Source organism: Hordeum vulgare, chromosome 4H (assembly GCF_904849725.1).
Source record: "Hordeum vulgare subsp. vulgare chromosome 4H, MorexV3_pseudomolecules_assembly, whole genome shotgun sequence".
Lineage (NCBI taxonomy): Eukaryota > Viridiplantae > Streptophyta > Magnoliopsida > Poales > Poaceae > Hordeum > Hordeum vulgare.
In genome coordinates this window covers 57775840-57782353 of record NC_058521.1, presented here as the reverse complement: position 1 = coordinate 57782353, position 6514 = coordinate 57775840, and the positions used below count along the sequence as shown (strand labels likewise).

The 6514-nt window shown below is 43.4% G+C and overlaps 1 pseudogene; it reads left to right on the top strand.

The window, feature by feature from the left end:
* Window positions 1-4714: 4714 nt before the first annotated feature.
* LOC123451187 lies at window positions 4715-5418 on the top strand (annotated as a pseudogene).
* Window positions 5419-6514: the final 1096 nt, after the last annotated feature.

Below are 6514 nucleotides of genomic sequence, written 5' to 3'. Positions count from 1 at the left end.
ATCCCACATGTAATTATTATGAGAGAGGAAAATATTGTGGTAGAAACTTTCATGTTACTAAACCACCTCTCGTTGTGTTGAGATTGCTATTGTCTCTTTCTTCTTCCTTGCATTTGGTAACTATTGGTTGTCTTGCCAATTTGTTTTCCTATAAAATGCCTATGCATAGGAAGCATGTTAGACTTAGATGTGATTCTCAAATGCTTTATGATGCTCTCGTTGTGCTTCAACTCTTATCTTTTGTGTGAGCATCATTGATGCCTAGCTAAGGGCTTTAAAGAATAGCGCTTTTTGGGAGGCAACCCAACGAATCTATCCTTTTTATTTCTGTTTTGTGTTTTCCACACTTTCATAATTCTGTTATGATTGTGTTTTTTGTGTTTCTTTTTGCGTTTGTGCCAAGCAAAACCGTTATGATTAGTCTTGGGGATGATCGTTTGGTCATGCTGGAAAAGACATAAACTTTTTTCTCACGAAAAGAATTTTCATTTTTTTCTGTAAGAGCTTTTGAGTTGATTCTTTTTGCTGCTGCTTTCTACGCAAATTCGTCAGACTGTCGTAATTGTTCAGAATTTTTGAAGTAACAGAAGTATACGAAGTATACATATTTCTACAAACTGGTCTGGTGTTAACAGATTCTGTTTTTGTTGAGTTGGTTGCTTATTTTGATGAAACTATGGATAGTATCGGGGGTATTAGCCATGGAAGATTGAAAATACAGTAACCCAACATCAACCTAAGTAGAATTTAAGTTTGCTACAGTACCTAAGGAAGTGGTGGTTTGCTTTCTTATACTAATGTTATCACTAGTTTTTGTTTAAGTTTCGTGAGTTGAAGATTTCAAGTTTTGGGTGAAGTTCTTATGGACAAAAAGATAAAGAGTGGCAAGAGCTCAAGCTTGGGGATTCCCAAGGGACCCCAAGTTGATTCAAGTATGTCGTAAAAGCCTAAGCTTGGGGATGCCCCGGGAAGGCATCCCCTCTTTTCGTCTTCAATCCATCGGTAACGTTACTTGGGGCTATATTTTTATTCACCACATGTTATGTGTTTTGCTTGGAGCGTCTTGTATCGTATGAGTCTTTTTTTTGTGTCACAATCATCCTTGCTGCACACCTAGAGAGAGAGACATGCACTCACCGTGATTTTGTCGAGCTTCACTTATATCCTTTGGTAGACAATTCAGCTCACATATGCTTCACTTATATCTTTTGAGCTAGTTGATTTTGCTCTGTGTGCTTCACTTATATCTTTTAGAGCACGGCGGTGCGTGGCTTTGTAATTGATCTATGCTTTGAAAGTAGTCTCAAAAGGGGTAGTTATCCAAAGGGATACGAAAACTTCCACCTTCATGTGCATTGAATAGTTAGAGAAGTTTGATTCATCTCAACTAGTTTTGAGTTGTGGTTATGGTAATATTGAAGTTATATTAGTAAGGTGTTGTGGATCTAGAAATACTTGTGTTGAATTTAGTGATTCCCGTAGCATGCACGTATGGTGAACCGCTATGTGATGAAGTCTGAGCATGATTAGTCTATTGATTGTCATCCTTTGTGTGGCGGTCGGGATCGCGCGATGGTTTATACCTACCAACCCTTCCCCTAGGAGTATGCGTTGAATGCTTTGTTTTGATTACTAATAAAACTTTTGCAACAAGTATATGAGTTCTTCATGACTAATGTTGAGTCCATGGTTTAGATGCACTTTCACCTTCCACCATCACTATCTTCTTTAGTGTCGTGCAACTTTCGCCGGTGCACAAAACCCACCATTAGCCTCCCTCAAAACAGCCACCATACCTACCTACTATGGCTTTTTCAGAGTCATTCCGAGATATATTTCCATGCAACTACCACCATGACATGTGCCACCACATCTACATTGCCATTGCATGATCGTAAGATAGCTAGCATGATGTTTCCATTAATGTCCATGCCATGCTAGATCATTGTCATGGTACACTACCGAAGGCATTCCATATAGATTCATCGTTGCTCTAATTTTTGAGTTGTAGGTGTGATGATCATCATTGATGGAGCATTGTCCCATGTGAGGAAATAAAAGAGGCCAAATATAACCACCAAAAAAAGAGGCCAAAGAGCCCATTCAAAAAAAATGAGAGAAAAAGAGAGAAGGGACAATGCTACCACCTTTCCACACTTGTGCATATTAAGCACCATGATCTTCATGATGGAGAGTCTCTCATTTTGTCACCACCATATAGCTAGTGGGAAATTTTCATTATATAACTTGGCTTGTATAGTCCAATGATAGGCTTCCTCAAATTTGCCTTAGGTCTTCGTGAGCAAGCAAGTTGGATGCACACCCACTAGTTTTCTTTAAGAGCTTTCACATATTCTTCGCTCTAGTTCATCATTTGTATGGAAATCCCTACTCATTCACATTGATATCTACTGATGAGCATCTCCACAGCTCATTGATATTCCTAGTTAATGTGACCATCTTCTCCATGTTTGTCTTGCAACCTCCGCTACACTCCACACCACATATAGTGCTAAAACCATGGCTCACGCTCATGTATTGTGTGAGAGTTGAAAAAGTTTGAGAAAGTAAAGGTGTGAAAACGATTACTTGGCCAATATCAGGGTTGTGCATGATTTAAATTCGTTGTGCAATGATGATAGAGCATAGCCAAACTATATGATTTTGTAGGGATAACTTTCTTTTGGCCTTGTTATTTTGAAAGTTCATGATTACCTTGCTAGTTTGCTTGAAGTATTATTGTTTCCACGTCAATAGCAAACTATTGTTTTGAATCTAATGGATCTGAACATTCACGTCACATAAGAGGAGTTACAAAGGACATCTATGCTAGGTAGCATGAAAGCATCAAAAATTCATTCTTTATCACTTCCCTACTCGAGGACGAGCAGGAGTTAAGCTTTGGGATGCTTGATACGTCTGAAACGTATCTATAATTTTTGATGGTTTCATGCTGTCATCTTGTCATCTTTGGATGTTTTATATACCTATTATATCTTTTTTGGGACTAACTTAATGATTCAGTGCCAAGTGCCAGTTCCTGTTTTTTCTATGTTTTTGGCTCTTTTCAGATCGGATTTTGGAATGGAGTCCAAACGGAATAAAATCCCTGAAATAAATTTTTCCTGGACGGAAGAAGATCAGGGGGATTGAGGGCCAAGGCAGGAGAGCTACAGGGGGCCCACAAGCCCTGTAGCCGCCACGAGGGGGCGGCGGCTAGCAGGCTTGTGGCCTCCCTGGCGCCCCGTGACCTAGCTCCTTCGCCTATATATTCCCTAAAATACAAAAAAATAGGGGAATCCACGAAAACACTTTTCCGCCGCCGCAAGCTTCCGTTTCCACGAGATCTCATCTGGAGACCCTTCCCTGTGCCCTGCCGGAGGGGACTTTGGAGTTGGAGGGCTTCTACATCAACATCATCGCCCCTCCAGTGACTCGTGAGTAGTTCACTTCAGACCTACGGGTCCGTAGTGAGTAGCTAGATGGCTTCTTCTCTCTCTTGGATCTTCAATACAAAGTTCTCCATGATATTCATGGAGATCTATCCGATGTAATCCTCTTTGGCGGTGTGTTTGTCGAGATCCGATGAATTGTGGATTTGTGATCAGATTATCTATGATATATATTTGAGTCTTTGCTGATTTCTTATATGCATGATTTGATATCCTTGTAAGTCTCTCCGAGTCCTGGGTTGTGTTTGGCCAACTAAATCTATGATTCTTGCAATGGGAGAAGTGCTTGGTTTTGGGTTCATACCGTGTGGTGACCTTTCCTAGTGACAGAAGGGGCAGGAAGGCGCGCATCGTGTTGTTGCCATCAAGGGTAACAAGTTGGGCTTTGTCGTAGATATGGGATTGTCCATCTACATCACATTACTAGGAAAAGGCCTATAGAAAATATAGACACTAATGGCGCACCAAACAAGTGGTGCGCCACTACTATATAGAAGTGGCGCACCATGTGGAGGTGCGCCATTAGTGTGATGGACACTAATGGCGCAGCACGCACACGGTGCACCACTACTAACAACTTTTTTTCTTCCAAAAATACTAATGACGCACCGGGGCAGGGTGCGTCATTACTAGTTCCATTACTAGTTAAACTAGTAATGACGCACCACTCACCCAGTGCGCCACTACTATATATATATATTTTACAAAACTAGTAATGCCGCACCACCAGCTGGTGCACCATTAGTAACCAGGGTTACTAATGGCGCATTTGTAGGTGGTGCGCCATTAGTAGTTTTGCAAAAAAAGTATCTCTCTGCTCCTATCGCGACCGCCAACCAGCAGGAAGAGGGAGGAGGGAGGGAGTTCCACCCAGTCGGCGGCCATAGCACACCCAGATCCGCCCTCCTTTGTCCGAAGTCGTCGATCTCCTCTAACCGGCGACGCCCGGCGGCGGATTCCCCATCTCGACCTCCGGCGGCCGCCTTCACCCCGACGGCCATCCATCTCTCCCACGGGTATGTGGACCACAACGCGGCCTCCAAGCCCTAGTAGTCCGCCAAATCGCCGTCCTAAAATCCCTCCTGCAGGTCCACCGTAGCGCCGCCGCCGCGCCACCGCTGACAGCTCATCCCCTCCACGCCTCGCGCGTGTGGACGCCACCGCCGTCCCCGTTCTACCCCGTCGCGCCGCCCCTGCTGTCTTTGCCCCGGCCGTCAGTGTGGCTTGTCTAGATCCGCCGCCCCTGGCTGGCATCGGACCGGATGGACCTCTCCGTCACGCTGGCCCTGAGCTCCCCCACGGAGGTGCGTACGGCCGGCCGGAAACCCACCTCCCTCCCGTTACTCAACGATGCTTGTTGCTACTGCTGCATTTACCGTGTCTAGTCTAGCCGAATTAATCCATGAGGAACTCAAATTTAACAGTTGTTTCAGTTTAATCCCATTATTACATTTTGCAGCACGGGGAGGAGCTGAGGCGGCGGCAGCACTCGTTATCGGAACTGGTATACCATATCATCTACAGATGGATTGGTACTGTAAAATCTTCGGCGTATGTGTTAATTGCCTCTCCCCTCCCTTCCATGAACTTTGCAGACTTATTCAAGAGACGACGACGAAAACTCGAGACCACGCGTGCACGGCGTAATGACCTTTCTCTTCAGTAGTTGTAGCTATTATTATCTTGTACTCTCAAGGAATCGTCTACCTCTTACCCACGTGTTATCGATTCTACGAAGTAGCTTGCCCTACTTACTTACTGTCTTACCCGTACTTGCCCTTTTATTTTGCAGTGTTGGGTGTTCTCAAAAGGCATGAAGATCTGAAAGAGCGTCTCTCGCGGTACTCCTTTCTCTGCTCTTTTTGATTTTATTATTTTCCGTCCAAGCTTCTGGATTGACCCTTCGGATGTAGACTCAGCTGGCCAACTGAGTGTTTATTGATTTATGATAAGTACTTTACACATACCTTAGCATGTGACATTTGCATAAGAAAAATTTCAAGGACTATGTTCAAGCTGCTAGCTGATTGCTTGCACACTTATGGTTCCTCTTTTATGACACTTGATCAGGGCATTCAACCTCTCAGCATTTGTTTCCACTGTGCGAAACCATGAGATCATCCTTGTGTAGCGTCCATTTAAACTAGACTAGGGGCAGGGGCGCACCTATGGTGCGCCTTTTGAGACGATCCTCTGTGTTCATAGGTCGTCTACGGACTTGAGAGTTTCTATTTTGATCAAACAGCCACCTAACTATAAGGTAGATGTTACCACCAACCAATGTAAACACTGGACAATGGTTTGATATGAGAGTTTGTTAAAAAAATAGAATCCACACTCTTTATATTGATCTGATCATACTATAGGAGGTCAATGATTTGGCATGTCAATAATCCACATATGAATAACAATATACAATTCCATAAGAAATAAGGCCCTTGCACCCTTGTAAATCTCATGATGCAACAACCCCCAAGATTACGACCGTATTGAGCTTCTCTCGTTAGCATGGACGAGAGGACGCCAGGGAAGGCTTTGATGCCCCAGTCGTCCTGGTCCGATGGCGCATAAATCTGTCGAAGGCGAAAAACCATCATTGTAGTCAGTTTTAGACTAATTTCAGAATTCATACAAGTACAGTACTATGAACAAGCCTGCAACTCTGATGCTCACCATATGTTTGTACCATGGTCTCCCCGTGAGCCTTTCTCGGTTGGTAAGTCTCGCTCCACCATCATCTATTGCTCATTGATCTCTCTGACTTTCGGTGTGCTTTCCCTCATGTTATAGCAAATGGCCTTCTATTAATTAGATCGATATATATTAATCCTTCAACTATCCAAGGTATGAGTAGTAATTAGATCGATATATATTAATCCTTCAACTTCTGAAGTTGGGATCTCTACTCTCATGCCAATCCTTAGTCAAACTAAATCCATCTATCAGTGCTCTCACATACACAATTTTCTTCTTGCACTATCCAGCGTCCAGCAGGGAGCAGGCTATAGTACAGACGTACAAGTTTAAGCAAGTTAGTCTGACCACTTGTCTTTCTATTTATT